This window comes from Calypte anna, chromosome 13, assembly GCF_003957555.1.
Source record: "Calypte anna isolate BGI_N300 chromosome 13, bCalAnn1_v1.p, whole genome shotgun sequence".
Lineage (NCBI taxonomy): Eukaryota > Metazoa > Chordata > Aves > Apodiformes > Trochilidae > Calypte > Calypte anna.
The window spans coordinates 10,585,923-10,602,536 of NC_044259.1; the positions used below are offsets into that span (position 1 = coordinate 10,585,923).

At 42.4% G+C, this 16,614-nt stretch overlaps 1 protein-coding gene across 2 annotated transcripts in view; it reads right to left on the reverse strand.

Annotated features, from left to right (window-relative positions):
* The window catches only part of RASGEF1C (RasGEF domain family member 1C), a 69,758-nt gene that overhangs the window by 32,424 nt on the left and 20,720 nt on the right, over positions 1-16,614 (reverse strand). The gene's annotated exons all lie outside the window — the stretch shown is intronic.

A 16,614-nucleotide genomic window follows, 5' to 3' on the forward strand; every position in this document is an offset into this window, starting at 1 on the left:
AAGAAAAGAGAAATGAGGAAGAGGGAGAAGACAGACACCTGCACTATTTTTGAAGCTGCAAGTTAGTCCTAGATCTATACTTAGGCACTAAATAAATGTTTCAAAAAGATCTTGTGCAATCATTGACTTCACTAGAAATGCAGAATCCTCAGCACCTTTGAAAAGGAGGCCAGGCAACCTCAGAGCATGTAGCCCAGTTTCAAGCTCCCTGTATTTCAGTTTTCTAGGCTCTCAGGGTTTCATCCCAGGCTTCATCTCAATTTTGTTCCTTACAATCAGCTTTAAATGTTTCTCCTGCTAGCAAAGTTGGTTTGTTCCTGAACTGAAGCAGAGGGATGACAGATTTTGCCCTGAGAGCTTTAAAGGATTCCCAGCTGCCTCTGATATCCCTCCTAGAACTGGCTTCACTCTCAACAAGAGGCAAGATCCCAGAATGTGGGCTGGGGAAAGGGCAGTGCATGCTCAGCAAAAGGGATCCCCCCCGTGACCTAACACTTTGCTTCTAAATTTGATTTTACTTGGTGTGAGGGAGGGGTGGAAAGATGACGGAAGGCAAGAATCCTAGAGCCAGCCCCTAATCCCTATAGCAGCTAGAAAATATCTCCCAGGACTCCAGGTCTCCTTCCTGAGCACAACCTCTTGCTGCTGGAAGAGGAAGATCTGCACCCTGCAACCTGCTGAGCTGGCACTCACCTCCCACATGGGAAGGCACAGGGCCACCCGCTGACACTGCTGCTCCTCCTCAGCCTGCACAGGCAGGCAGGGATGTGCCTTATTTCCCAGTATATTTCTCTGCCCTGTTCTTTATCCTTCTTCTCCGACTGCTTTTCTGCCTCTCCACCATCCCACACAACTTCAAACCCTGCCCCATGGATTTGGCTTCAAAACTTGAGCTTGTTTCTCCCTCACATACATAGTGCTGTGACCCAAGAGAGTCAGCTCAACTTTAGTTGCATGTACACTGTGTTACACTTACTCCTGCAAAAGCATCTTTCTGCCTGGCACAACCCAACTACTCCCCCAAGCTCAGGCTGCTGCCACTTGCCAAGTTCAGAGCAACCTTGGGCTGCCTGAGATGAGCAGGGCAGTGTGGCTGCAAGCCAGGCAGGATGGGGAAGCCCTGGGAGAGGCTGGGAGCTCGGTCCCAGCACCGTGGGAGATCAGGCTTTACGAGCAAAACTTGGGTGACTTCATCCTTCAAAGGAGGGACTGTTCCCCAGGAGCCAGAGGTTTGATTACTGCATCCTATCTCCTCCTGGGAGGCTCACATGGGCTGGGAGCATGGGTTGCTTCTTGGATTTGCAGTCAAACAAAAAGGAACCAAAATTTCAAATCCCACAAATCCCTGTCTTGACTGAAAAAAAAAAAAGTTGTCAGGGTTTTCAGATAGAATGGAAGTTGAAATATCTAGTTTTAATGAATGTGCAGATGTGCCTGGTAATAAGGCTCTGAGAGCAAGTAATTGCTGCTTTTTGTACACAGCTCAGACTCTGTGTAGTAAATGGGAAAGACTGCCAAATCCCATTTGTTGCTTCTAACACGCTCTATGTTATGTCTTGTTTCTATGGCAATAATCCCAAGAAGGACTGCATGTTCACATAGATCAAGAAATAAATCTCATGGACATATAGATGTCTAGATGAGGAAAAGAAAAAGAACATCTGGGAATTTACAGGACACATCTTGGCTTTGGTATAAGACAGAACTCAGAGTAGTAAGTTATTCTGTATAATCCTGCACTGTAAACACCAGTTTTATTATCAAATAGAAGGGTATCTCAAAAGGATACTGCCTGATTTTTTTTATCTCATTACATGAGAATCTTTCTGAAACACACAGTAATGCTTCTTAAGAATAAGTTACCATAAAAAACCCAACAACAACAAAACAAACCCAAGTCAAAACAGCTGTACAACTGTCACCGAGACATTCACTTTATGCATTGTTAAGAAATTAAATTTGACTTTTTATTATGAAGTTTCTGGACTAATCTCAAGTTTTTGGACAAGGCCTGTGTCACATCTGAGCTGGTGTCTGGTTGTCACCTTACTTGACACTGAAGAGGATCTGAAGGGTTTAACATGGTCTTTTTGCTCACTGTTCACAGCAGGATGAAGCCATCTGTACAGAGACTAAAAACTTCCTGCACTACTAAGTTTGATAATAAATAATATTGGTATTTGGCAGACAGGAATTCAGAATACCTCATTTCTTTTTCTGTTCATGTAGTGTACAAAGTATTATTTTCAAATGCACTAAATAGAACCAAGATCTTGCCTTGAAACTGCCCAAATACATGATGGCCTGCAGTATGCAAAAGAGATTGTGCTGTCAATCACTCACAGAATACAGAAACAAGGGAAGCACTGAAAGATGAAAACTGATGAGAAACCTCAAGGAGATTTTTCTTATTGGACTGAAGGTAGTTTGGATGATGGAAGAGGTAGACAGTACAGAACAGAGCCAGACTGTCCTTGGAAGAGCACAGTGACAGGATGAGAGGCATCATTCCCAGCCTGCAGAAGGGAAATTCCAGTTCAACATGAGAGAAAATCCTCCCTTGAGCACCTCACAAAACTGGAAAAGGGACCTGGTCAGGACCACAGTGATGAGGACAATCAATCCATAGACACTTTTCACTGCAAATTATGCTGCTTATACAAAAATACTTAAGGACTGGATTCACTGACCCAAAGCATGAGCCCAAACAATCACCAATGCTTGGGAGAAAAGCCATGCACAAACTCAGCACCTATCTAAAACCAAGAAAGTGCCCAAACCTAGAAAAATGATCTGGAAATATTTTAAAGAAATCACTGCCTAACAATGCACATACCATTGGCCCACCAGTCTGGAACAAGAGAGGTTTGATGTGCTAGAGGATGGTTCATGGGCTGCCAGCTCTGCATTCCTGGTGCCAGCCAGGTGACCTGGGGCAGACCCAGGAGGGTAAAGGCCCCACCAACATTCCTCAACTCCAACGCCTGCTGTCACAAACGTCCCCATGGCAAGTACAGCTAATGCTTATGTGGACAAAAAATGTTCAGGAAACATTTAATGTGTTTTTCAGTGGCTTTGATGTGATAAGTGTTTTATCCTTTTATCAAAAACTTAATCACGCTGTTTACTTTTGATCTTCATTTCATCACTGCCTTCCATCTGCTCTGCCTCTCTCAAGGGGAAACAAGAGCTGGTACCATGTGAGGGATGGAGTGGGGCTGCAGACTTATCTTCCCACCCACTTAACTTTCAGATTAAGAAAATAAATACAACCCTTCCCACTTCAGGGATGAAAGGCAGAAGCTTCTGACAATCTCCCACCAGAATTACAGGCTCTGGTGAGGATGGTAAGGGAAGGTGTCTTCATCTCTGCCATGAGGGAGGCTCCTGCTTCTCTCACTATCCTGACCATGATGGGGGGGGGTCCTCCTAGCAAGAAATCAGGACATTCAAGTCCCTGTTCACTGAGCATGAGCAGGGGATGATCAAAGCTATGGGAGACTCAAGGTCAAGCATAATTTGGCAGGGTACAGACTTTAACAAATACACCTAATCTGGACTGATTTGGACTAGTTCATACTCTCAACTGGGAACAGAGGTGGGACACATCTCCTATCCCACCCCAAACCAGCTAAAGTATTGAAAAAAAAACCAGAATTCAAGAAGTGAAGACAGTTCACTCTGAAACATTTTGGAAAGCCATCTTGAGTAATTCTTGGCCTGCTTTAGTAACCTGCTCCAAAAGGATCAGGAACTAATGGATGGAAGGGATGGTGGCTTCTTCAGCCCTTACCCACAAAACACTCACTTTCTGTCCAACTCCTGGGGAATAAAGGTTTCTCTGGGCTCTCTGCCAGGACAGCACAAGATGCAGTTGGGTCTCCTCTGCCTCACTACCTGCCCAGTGCTGCCATACAAATGCTAAATGCTGGTGGGCTCAGCAGAAACTTCAGTAACAGATGCTCATTTTTTTCCCCTTTACTTTCAGTAATTTTCCAGCTATTCATCTTTGAAGAAAAAAACCCCTTCAGAATATAATAATGATGAGTTAAATTCAGACTTTTCTCCATTTCTTTTGTAGGGAGAGAAGCAGAGGAAAAAGGAGAAAAAGATTTCTAATGTTTCAGAAAACAAAGGAAAAACCACTGCAAAATAATTGCTTCCACTTGCAAAGGCTATGGTTAGAAATATTTTTTTTTTTTTTAGCAAGAGTCCCTGCCACTAACAAATTCATAATGTATTTCATGTTGATGTAATTAGGAAACTGCTGGCAGATATAACTCTTCACCTTTTCAACAGGTCATAAAACATTCAATTTACAGTCCATGAAGTGAGATTGACAGGTTGAGTTTTCTGCAGTCCCAATACTGTAGGAAATGTCTAAATGAGCAACATAATGAAGCTACACAACTTAGAAACACAAAAGAATTACAACAGAAAAGAACTATGGGGTGAGAAAGATGAGGAAAAACATTTAACTGCAATATTCTCTTGAGTTCTGCATCTCACTTATTTACTCTGGGCTAGAACAAGAGCTTTTATTCTCTGAAATATGAACATAGCTGCACTCCAAGCCAGCCAACAGCAGAGGCACACATACGTCTAACAGCTGAATTATTTCTATCCTGTCAGAATGATCACAGCTATCCTTGCACTAGAGGTCTATGAGAAACATCTTGCAGTCAAATACTACAGTGAAAAAACAACTATGCTAACCAGTTGTCTTAAAATCTGATGGACATGCCTCAGAAAGAGGCCAAATTTCTAGGTAAGGAGGCATTAAATCAACTATAAGCATCATGCAAGCAAGAACAAGGTCACCTTGCTGAAGGAATATTTCTGTTTATTCTCATGTCAAAGTATTTTGTACAATAGAGAAAAATGAAAACCTGATTATTATGAATTTGGTAGACTGGTCTGAAGTGGAATGAAAATCAGAAAGGAGAAGATTTATGGCCGATTAAATTGAACTCCAATCAAAATCCCATCCAGGCAACAATTCCCTGGGGGTTCAATTTGTTAGTGCCACATTTTTTTTTAATAATTTTTTTTTTTAATGTAACAAAAGCAACAATAAAATCCTTCTAATGACAAGCAGTGCCATGAACACACTATTGATCTTAAAATGCCATCATTGCCCGGAATCAACTAGCATTGGAAGGATGGGCTATAATAGCTCAGGAGAAACTCCCCCCCCCCTAAAACTGCAAGGGATATAAAGGTTTTTTCCTCAGTCTCAGAACAATTTCTCTTCTCATTAATCTAGTTCAAGCTTGAAGTATTTCTCCTGAGTAAGAGTGAGTTGGCACTGACCCTGGCATGAGACTGAACTGATGTCTGAGACTCTGATGTCTCAGACACTTACCCAATATTGTGTGTGCATGTGAAGCACAGGGCATATCTGTGCCTCATAATTATCAGATTTTCTATATTATTAGAAGGAGATATATTCCAGATACCCTTGACACTACTCAAATGTACGTGAAAGGCAGTAGTCTGGATTTTTCTCACTTTAGGCCAGGAAATCTCTCTTCTCCTCTAACATGCTTCACTCCACTTATGCCTCCCCCTTCCTCCCAGGGTCTTGGTAAAGCCCTTAGGTTAGTTAAAAACTGCCTTGGTACACAGGATTTTTTCTTCTTCCTTTCTTTTCTTCTTTTCATTAAAAATATCCTTTTTTATTTTCTGAAGAAAAAGGATAAAGGGGATGTATGAATGGAACAAGGAAAACAAGAGCACCAAGAGCAGGAATGAATTAGTGCACCTTTTGTTCAACACAGAATTGCAATATTTGCCCCGAGTGAAGTCAGAGCTCAACCAGGCATGGACAGCGAGGGAAATCCCGGAACAAAACCATGCAGGGCAACATTCCCAGAAACCACTGACAGCAACAGAAGCCTTTTGGCTCAGTTTAGTGGTCGCTGTCGGGCCACCACTGTGACTGCCTGGAAATCAGTCAGTGCTTGGATTTTCTCACTTAGGCAGAAGTAGTGGTGAGGAGAGTGAGTTATTAAATAGCTGTCCACCTGAAGGGCTGTGTGGTTCTGTAGGGCAGTCTGGGCTACAGCACCACCAAACTCACACTTCTAAATGAGAAAGCTGCAGTGGGAATTTTACTGACTATCTAAATACCCAGGCATCACACCATGACTACCTTCAGATCTCAGCCTCCTCTCAGGAGCAGCTTCTTGCAGGCCAAACCTGGAGGAGCCAGAGCAGCTAAAAAGCAGCATGGCAGAGCCTGGCCCCTGCAACACCAACAGCTTTGAACGAGCAAGGACGCCCATCCTCATCTAGATGAATGCTGTCTCCACTGCATGCTGTCAGAATTACAATGGGAAGCCCATAAATAAAACAAAAATGCAGACCTCAGTCCTCCTCTCATGACATCTCGGTGAGAACAAGCCCTGACAGGAATAAAAAAAAACCTCCCACACTAAGCAAAGCAGTTCTGCTGTTTATGCAGAAGGAAGAAGGAAAGCTGTATATCAAACAAATAATTACAAGAGCAGCTTTATCAGTCCCTGCTGATTACTCTCAGCTCAGTTTGATGATTCTGCCAGCGCTCTGCAGGTTTTTCAGAGAGGTGCATGTCATAACATTTCACTCGCAGTTCTCTCAGTTATTAGCACCTACTGCTACCTGTCTCTGACTCAAAAATCTTGGCATACATTTTGAAATCGGTCTTCTGGAGTCTGTCAGGAAGCTTTAAAACCATAAAAAAACATATTTATATATACACATAAATTCTCAAGACTCCACACAAGATTATTAATCCATAATTATGTATTTTGGGTATTATAGTTACATATAGAGGCACAGTTTTATCTAAGTGCACCCCCTTCCTTCCCTGGTACAGCAATTAAAGGAAATTGCTTATCTCCAGTTTGGGTGGGACAACACTTCATTTGACTTTTTTTTTTTCCTTCCAAAATTCTAAGATATTAAGTGGAAGAGAGTCTAATCTCTATCTCCAAAACCATCAGTGCCTTCAGAGCAGCAGCATAAGCTCTGACTGTCACCAGTGCCAGTTTGTCACCCCTATCAATTACACTGTGTTTGAGCAATGCTCAGTTATCAGATTAGTGAAAACATCTTACGGTTTAGCTCTTAATTGCCATGGTCTGCAGGAATCCCCAAAATTTATGTCCTGCAAGGAATCCTTTGTGGTGAGAACCTCTGTGCTTCAGTGCAGAGCTGAGGGGATGGACAAGCAAACACCTCATTTATGGGGATTACATCCCCTGTCCTCAACACACCTCTATGAGCTGGGGACAGAAAAAGAGGTTGAAATTGAGCCCAGCAGCAACAGATCTGGCCATGCTGGCTCCCTAGGTAACTCCTCCCAAATATTTCCTCAGCCCCAGGCTGGAGAAGCACTGATGAGGACACTCAAATGCTGGAGTTCACCCCTTGCTAGGGAAGATGGGCAGAGCACAGGGGTTACACCAGTGCAACCAGCACCAGGCTCCAGTTTTAGCTACAGATTCGGGTTGTTTCACTCCACCAGCCCCGCAATGCTCCAGACTGCCAAGCAGGCTCTTGTGCTCTATGGAAGGCATATGGTCCCGTCTCCCTAAAATAAATGAGCTCCTGAGCTTCTGGATTTCCCCTTCTGGAGCACCATCTGTGCCTGCTCCCTGTCCTGCCACCTGCTACCAGGGGGTGACCGGAGGCAGCCGGGCCCTCGCCAGCCCCGCGCTTCTCGCGTGAGGTGCGAAAATGGCATCGTCATCTGGGGCTGTCCCCACATTTACACACCCTGGAACCTGCTCAGCCCATGCAAGTTTCACCTTCTCTTTGGGCAGGTAAGGTGTCTTCTACTGACAGATTTTCTCTGCCTGCATTAAGTTTCTTTTTTTAAAAAAAGAGAAACAATTAAAAAAAAAAGAAAAAAGAGACTCTGCTGACATTTAGAGTAACACAGCAAGCCTCTAGCTGGAAAAGATGAATCCCTTGACTTAAAAAGGAGAAAAAATCAGCTGCAGCCCAAGCCCCAATGCAGGTAAAGGTGCTGGGCCCACACAGGTCCTGGTGGGGCTCCCAGACCCCAGGGAAGCTCCATGCCCAGCCACCCCCCACCTTCTCCCCAGCAGGCACAGGGCCAGGAGGAGTCACTGCTGAGCTGATTAATTGCTCATCAGCTGAAATTAACTCTGCAAGACAATTCTGTGATCACTGCTAAAAGTCTGTCATTAAAATGAACTGCAGACATCACTTAACTTTGCTTCCTATCTAAGCACCAGCGATGTGATGCTCTGGATTCAGGGCTAACAATCTGTTCTTGGAAACACCTGGGAATTGCCCGTGCTGAGCTGCCCATGGTCCATCCAGCTGACCTGCTTACCTCTCCTGCTGGAGAGTGGTAGAAAGTGGGCATGATAGATTCATGGTAGAAAGGGGCAACAGCACCATGGAAGACAGGAACACAAGAATTTTCTCACTACCACAGCACGTTCCTGCTCTCAAGTAGCTAGAGACCAGTTCATACGCTGCATCACAAGATTTAACATCCATCCAAAATCTGCTATCACTACCTGTTTGCAGTGTCCATATAGAAATCATAAGCTCCAAGACTTCCTAGCTGACTTCTAGATCTATTACAGGGAGCTCAGTGAAATACACAAGTGTGGAGAAGCTGACTTTAAACATTAGAAGATGAATTTTTTCTTGGCATCACGCCACTGATTTTTGTGGTATGAAACCCAGGGGTGAATATGGTCCAAGATATACACAAATGAGCTAAATTCTGAACTGCACTTGCTGACCTCATAACTCTTCAGCAGTTGAAACGTGGGTTACAAAGCCAATTTCCATAAAGGACATGTTCAGTTAACAGTGGGAGACTGTGCTGACTCGAGCTGTGTGAGCAAACTACCGAGATATTTCCCACATAATCTACATTCATTCCATACTTTCTGGAAGCAGTCCTCAAAAGATGGTGTCAAGGGTGCAAATCCTATAGATCAGAAAGATATGGGAGGCATCAGAAAGCACAGAGCTTTTTTAACTCATTATTTTAGTGCTTGGAGGAGCCACAGAAACACATTTTTTTTCTTCCCTGCCAAACTCCATGGCTGTGGGGTAGCAGCCTGAGCATGGACATACACACACCTCTCCATAGTGGTTAAAAAAGAATATACAAGGCAGGTAACACAGTGAAAATGCCATTTTTCGTCTATAAAAAACCAACATAAAAATCCAAATTCATTTAAGCACTTGGTGTATTGCCTGAGCAACAGTGAGGTTTTTTAAGCAGCAAGACCCTGTTACGAAATTGTACTATTTTAATAATATAACAAACTACCTGATATAAAATTTGACTATACACCAGAGTTATTAGCCTGTGGCTAAATGTCTCACCCTTACTTAATCTTCTAAGACTCCAGACCTGCACAGACAGAGACATATACCACAGGACTTTAAACACTGTAGGGGAATTTCTGGTAAAATTATGTTTGTACAGATATGCAAATACATCAGATTTGCAAAAGGAAAAGTCTAATGTCACCTGTAATCTCTCAAGCCCATAGAATTATACATCCAATTGAAGAAAACCTTGATGTTCCACTCCACATGGGAAACTGGATGAATCTCGTGCTCACATTAGGTCTGGCATTGCCACATAGCTGGGGACACAGTCTAACTACCTCATGTCTCTTCAGTGGCCACAAACCCAACAAGTCCTTGAACTCAGTGTGACTATTCAAAGCTGTTGCTTCAAGTGGATAAGGGGAGTCACCTCTGCTTCCCAGATACAACTGATTGCTCACACAGATATTTACAGCAATGAGGTTAGATATTGCATTTAAAAATTCAGTCCCTGCTATTTGCAGATTTTCTAGGAGTGCTAATACAAAAAGCAGAAATGTGCAACTTGTCTTGAAATGTTTATTCAGCTAAATAATCATTTGAGTTTGAATAATTCTAAAGAAGCTGAGCCAGCAGCTTGTTTCAAACAAAGAATATTGATAGAAACAAGCAAATACTGGTTAATGCTCATTTTAAAGCACTAACTACAAGAAACACAGAACCATAGAGCCCATTGTCAGCTGGGGATAAAACAAGTCAGAGTATGTGAGAGGAGAGAGAGGCCCCAAAAAGGCTATTTTAGTACTATGTAGAATTCAAACAGTAATAAAGATTAGCAGTCAAGACATCAACAATGTGTTCAAAATTTTACACAGATGGGTTCCCAGTGAAAACCACCCTGCACAGACCCACTCTCTGGGAAAAGGATTTGGTTTGTACTCCTAGAAATATCTACTGTTGCAGGAGTTTGCAGGAAGATGAACATAGGACAGATGAAGATTCAACTGCTAAATGCTTTGCTGGGATGTCCCCAGCTGCTACCACAATGAACACAGGGTATGACATCTGGTTAAAAACAATCTCAACTTCATGAAGGAAAAATTGCAAAAGTGAGGAACATAATGAAGTGGGGAGCATTAATAGCAACCAAGACATGGGTTTGAATGTTAGTTGGTGAGCAATGCTAATTAGATGAGAAAACACAAGCCTTTGCCAAAATTTTCAAGAGTACAGCTGGGGACTTCAAACACCATATAGGAACAGCAATGTCCCTTCTGGTTGCACTGTGACACCACACTTCAGATGTTTATGGTTACTCTGGGATGGCCCTTTAAGATCCAGAATGCTTTCCTTGCATTTCAAATTTTCAAATCCCCATTTCAGCAGTCCCTGACATGCTTTCAGATGGCACTGAAATTTTACAGTCACTATTTCCTTAGTGGCACACAAAGCTACTGAGAGAATCTATTATGGAGGGAAGTAGGGAGGAAACCAGCTGGAAACCCGTGATGAAGGCTCCTTGCTACCTCCCTCAGGGAGACAGAGGAGAGTAAAAGTTAATGGAAGGATAATCAGGAACTCTTCAGGGATATCAGTTTATAGGCCAGGAGCATATAGGGCTGAAGCTTGTTTGCATATCAAGAAACTACAGAAGGTGTGACAGCCAAATGCAGCTTATGAAAATATGGTTACCTTTGAAGCCAATAGTGTCTTTGCATGTGAAAACACAATCCTAATGCTCAACTTGGCAAGTGAAGGCTAAATAACATCAATGTCTGTTTTGAGCAGCCTCTATAGTGAAATCACTTCTTATGACATTTCCAGTGTTTTCAGCAGACATGAGAAAGACTTGAGAGCAGACATGAGACTCAGAGAAACATGCTGGGATTTTAGGGATTTAAGCAGATCACTGCTTAAAATAGCCACAAAAATTAAATACTCAAGCTTTAAAATAACATGGTGGAATTGGATTTTTTTTAATGCTGAAGAAAAAAAAACAACCTGAGAGAGCACTCATAAACACTATGTAATGCTACAAGAACAGGCCAAGATGTAATTCAGTTTTAGACAGAGTTCTGAGTACTTAAGTTCTTCAAAGAGTTTTAGCAGATTAAACTACAGGGAAACTGCAATATCCAAAAGCTCAGCTGTAACACTTATTTACCTGCTCTGCAAACACCAGGAGCAGTACATGTCTAGAGTCATGTCACCTCACCTGAAGAACTCCACGTATCTCAGCAGGGCTGAGAGTGCCAGTCAATACTGGCATGGAAACCCTTTTAGAAAACACAGGGAATCCATCATGACTGAATTTCTTCCATAATGTAATATGCATTTTTTTTTGGTGTGAATTATCTTCTAAGTAGAGATAGCTAGTGAAGATCACAGCAATACTCCCATACATTTTGATTCTGCACATTTAATCATCCTCCCAGCTGGTTCAAGCCAGATCTGTGTCCCAGCCTTCCTTCCAAGGCCAGGACAAAATGCTCCTTCCCTTCCTGCTCTGGACTGGTTAGCAATACCACTACAGCCTACTAAACAGTAGGAAAAGGAAGGACTACTAGAAGCCTTCCATTGGGCTAAGCAATCAAATGCAGGATTTTATTATTAGAATCTGTCTTGTCAAAAAGGAAGATGCTGGCCAAGCTTATCTCAGTATGTTTTGTGATCATTTCAGTGAAATCTTTTGTGTTGGACAAATCCAGAAATGTGTAGGAAATTAAGTTATTTAGCCCATTATGTCTCTTTTACCATAGAAATGAACAATATTCTTCTTTATAGTCCAGGGCACTTTAAAGTGTGTATCTGTCATCAACAAATATTTAATTGCTGTCTTTTTAAATAATTTTTATTAGTAAAGGGAGTATTTAGATAGCTACTATGTAATTACCTGGGGAGAAAAAAGGTTTTATTCCAGCACAACACCTCCATCTCTCTAGAGTCCTGTGATGGTGGTTTTTTTTTTCTCTCACGCCTGCAAATCTGATGATTTTCATCTTCTCTAGCCAGTTCAATGACACTTTTGACTTGCAAGTGAGTTCAGGCAGGAATGCATGAGTAGTTTTGCTACCTGTATGCATTTTGCTATCACATCAGTGCTGGCTTTCTTCCAACCAGAAGAATCTTTAAGAAGTCTTTGTATTCAGACCAAGCCTTCTGCTGAGCTGTGGGCACTATCAGTCAAGTGATTCTATGAAAGTGACATCATTGTGTAGCAAACATGTTCTTCCTAAAGTAAATTTGTTTGGCATGCAAAGTCAAAACCAAGCTTTTTCAAATTGTCAGCATCTTGAGCTCAGTCTTGCAGCTAAACACCAGGTTGTGTTCTTTCTCCTTCACATCTCACACATCAGCAACAAACCAACTCTGCAATCAAACCTGAGCTGAGGTTTGGTTTTTTTTTGTGATGATTCACAGAGCTGATTAAAATACAATTGCTCTCCCAAATCTGGACAGGCTCAAAATGGCAGCAAATGTATCAAAGAGCTGTCTCTTAATTCCTCACCCTTTGTTCACAAAATTAAACACACACAGAGAGGAGACAGATGCAGTAATGGAGCGTGCATTTTACCCTCATTTGTAACCAGTCCAGCTCTTTACTAATGGGGCTTAATGTAGTCGTACATTATGACTGCAGATGGGCACCTTTACTCACACTGAGTTATGTACTCAGTTACTCACTCTGAGTAGCAGTAACAAACCCACACAATCACTACCTGAAGCACTGAAAAGTGAGGCCGAAGTGAGGCTGTAAGTTAAAATGACATTTAGTAGCAAAACAGCCACATAACCTCGAGAAAGAGGCTCTTAAACCCTAGCAGGCTTATTTCTAATGCTGTGTTTGTCACAGGTGACACCAAGTTACGTGCTCCCCAGACACATAATAGAGAAACCTTCAGTCTCTCTGAGGGCAAAAATATTTGTCCTTGTCACCCAGCGAGAGATGGCATTGCCAGCCCAGCACGTGTTGTAATCACACCAGTACAGCAAACCTGGGGGGAGAAAATTAAAGCAGGAAAGAGGTAGTGCCTACCTTTTGAATCAATTTATCTTAAGGCATGCCTGCAGCCCTCCTCTGTGAGGCTTCACTGCTGTGAGCTGGCAACGTCTCTAAAGCAGCCAACAAATATCGACCTCTAGAGCACCAGCCAGGTTTCTCTGTATGAACCTTGGATGTGACTCAGCGTGGGAATACATCTTCAAAAGCAAGAGTTTCAGACAGCCTTCTCTTAAAGAATAAGAACAACTCCCAAGCAGATTGTTTCATATAGCTTTTCCTTCTTGCTTTTGTTTTTGTTTTTAATTTCACCAGCAACGAGTTTTTTTGGGCTACTATTTCAAAAGTCTAGGCTTAGGAGAAGTTCTGCCAAGTCCTAGCAAAACATAATACAGTTTTAAAATTACAGTCTGACAAACTGCTGCTTTGAGAGAACAATCATCTCCTAAATGACTGGGCAGGCTGTCTCAAATCGCTGCTTTACATGAGCTAGAGAAGGGGCTGCAAGAATGCATAATGGTCACTGCACAAACTCCATGCAGTCCTCAGACTTCAACAACATCTGAACATCAGAGTGTTGCTAATGAAAATCCCAGGGAATTGATCTGCACAATCCTTGCTCAGCCTGGAATTGGTTAACAAGCTGAAATGTCAGCATGGTACCAAGACAAGTCTGTTCATGCCTTGTTACAGCTCCAGATTGATACCACACAGCTCCATCAAATAACAATAAATAATGTCTCACAGATATGATTAAATTCCTTTGGGTTATTTATGTCTGATCTGGACTGAGCACTACAGAATACTACACAGAGCCTGGACTTACAAGGAGTAGCAGCGACCACTTAGACACATCAACAATCCAGATTCAAGATGGAAATGAGACTGAAAAAGCAGTGATCCATGATCTCTGGATCTCACCAGAGATGGGAGAATCATCAGTTTTCATGCCTTCAGACCAATTTGCAGCTTTCAGACTTGTCAACAATAAAGCACTGCCTGGCGAAAGCAGAGTAGCCCAGGACCACCCTGTGGCATAGCTCTTCTAAATAAATTGGGGTGATGGGCAACAGCATCTCAGCTACCACTCCCACTCAGCACCTCCTGGACCACAACATGAAGGGACATGCACAGAGGATTTGAGAAAGTGTCAAATGGCAGAGAAGACACAGACCTGCCTGCCCTTCAGTCTGCAGGTACCAAGGTGACTGCACAGGGGAGGATGACAAAGGGCTTGGAAGCAGCTGCCTAAAACCGATCCCAAACTTCAGAAGTGGAATACTGCTCACCAAAGCAAAGTGGTTTGGAGAAAGGTCTAACCACAATGCTGTCTTTTAGCCCAAAACAAGCTTGTGCCCTGTAGTCATTCGTCCTGGGGCCAGGCTGAGGGACAGCATGGGATGTGCTGTCCACACTGCTGGCAGGCAATGAACAGCTTTATGTTGCTGGATGTCCTTCAGCTGACTTCCCAGAGGCCATCAGACTTTGAGCCCCATGGCCAAGATCACTACAAACCATTCACAGTGCCACCTCCCATAGAGCCAACCCCAGCAGCACAACATTGGATCACCTGCACCACAGCTGCTGCTTCCAAACAAGCAGGGTGAGAGCAAGAAAAACGTGAGATGTCTGCTGATCATTTAATCATGACACAAGCTGATTTATCCAGGGTGGAATTCACTACTGAATTTGCCCCAGGGCGAAGGGCAAACTCACTTTTAAGAGTTTACAGACTTGAAAAAAACCCAAATGCTGCATCCCAAAGCAGGCACGTGTCCCTGTCTTCCAGCTTTAGCAATCTGCAGAGCTCTACTTGCTGCTGGATGTACCCTAGAGCATTAACATACAAGATTTATGTTTAAAGCATATTAGTAACCCCTTTTAATGATGAAGGAGGCATTTTAGCAAACAGTAAATTCTGCAGAATCTGTGTTTGGCAGAGTTATCAATAATCCTATTAAGGACAAGGTACAATTTACAGCAAACTGGCAGCAGAAAGGAGATACAGGACTTATGTGAAACAAAAAGATAATACAATATTATTCAATTGACTGTTCTTTCTCTTAATTGCCTTGTTATGTACGCTTGGGGCACACAATCTATCATGGATGAAGTTGCTTGTTCATAAAGCAGCACACAAGAGGTTTTTAATCCAAGATCCCTCCAGCTGCATTTCAGGATTTATTTCAAAGTTGTCTCTAATTTTTCTATTTTGCCTAAGTTCATCAAAATATTAGGATTTCTTCTGAAAAGAAAGTGCTGTGCTCAGTTGTGCTTTTTGTACTGGATTATGTGACTGCTTATGAAGGCTTTACCCAGTAATACAGCACAAAGAGACTTGATGTGCAAAACACTCTGCAGATCTCATGTCACTTTCCCTGTCCTCAGGTTTGCAGAAGAACTGCTGGCCCTCAGGACAGAATTCAACCAATATTCATCTGTGCAAGTCCAAGTGACCCATGTTCAATGCACATATTATAACCAAGGCATCTAGAACACCTTCTGCACAATTATGAAGCGACTCTACCAAAATGAAAGCCATAATTCTAAAGCTAACGTTAAGTTGGAGAATGTATCTATCCTATTATCACATGAAAAAGCCACACTGGCAGCTGTAAAGACTGCAGGAAGATGCATTTGAGGCTTTAAAAATATTTAAATTCTTTGTTTTCTTTTCAACATGAACTCATCCGCAGGTGTCTGTGTGGGAGGGCAGACAGATGGTTACTCAGCTGAGGAACTTGAGGCTGTTCTGTCTGTGCAATGGTAAAAGGCAGCAGTCTGGGAAGGAGATGGACTTCAGACCAGGCCTAAGTCCAAACACAGGAGAAGAGACCATGGAAAGAGCATTTAAGGAATTGCTCAGGTCTGGCTTTTGTGTGGTTTTGCTTCAGCTTAGTCTTCCAAGACTCTCACAGATGGATTTGTTCATTATGCCACAAACAGCTAAAAAGCCAAAGGTGCACATTTTTATGCCGTATATAATGCTCAGAATTTAAGCTATTCTGGGAATGAAGATTATGATGAATTAATTTATTTTATTTGTAGTTTTAATTATCAGGTAAATTCCATTTACCACCTAGAATGTGAATGTGGTTTATTACAATAATATGCCTCTGGCACGAAGCCAAGACAGAGCTTTCATGCAAAGGGGAGGGGGCATTAAATTGTCCTGGCTGGTGTTGAAAGCATTTGACATTTCTCCATTTCATTTCCTAGGTGCAACATCATAAATAAGCTCAATAAATTGCTGCTTACAGCCTTGGCCAATTTGGAACCCTACCTGATAGATTTATTTCAAG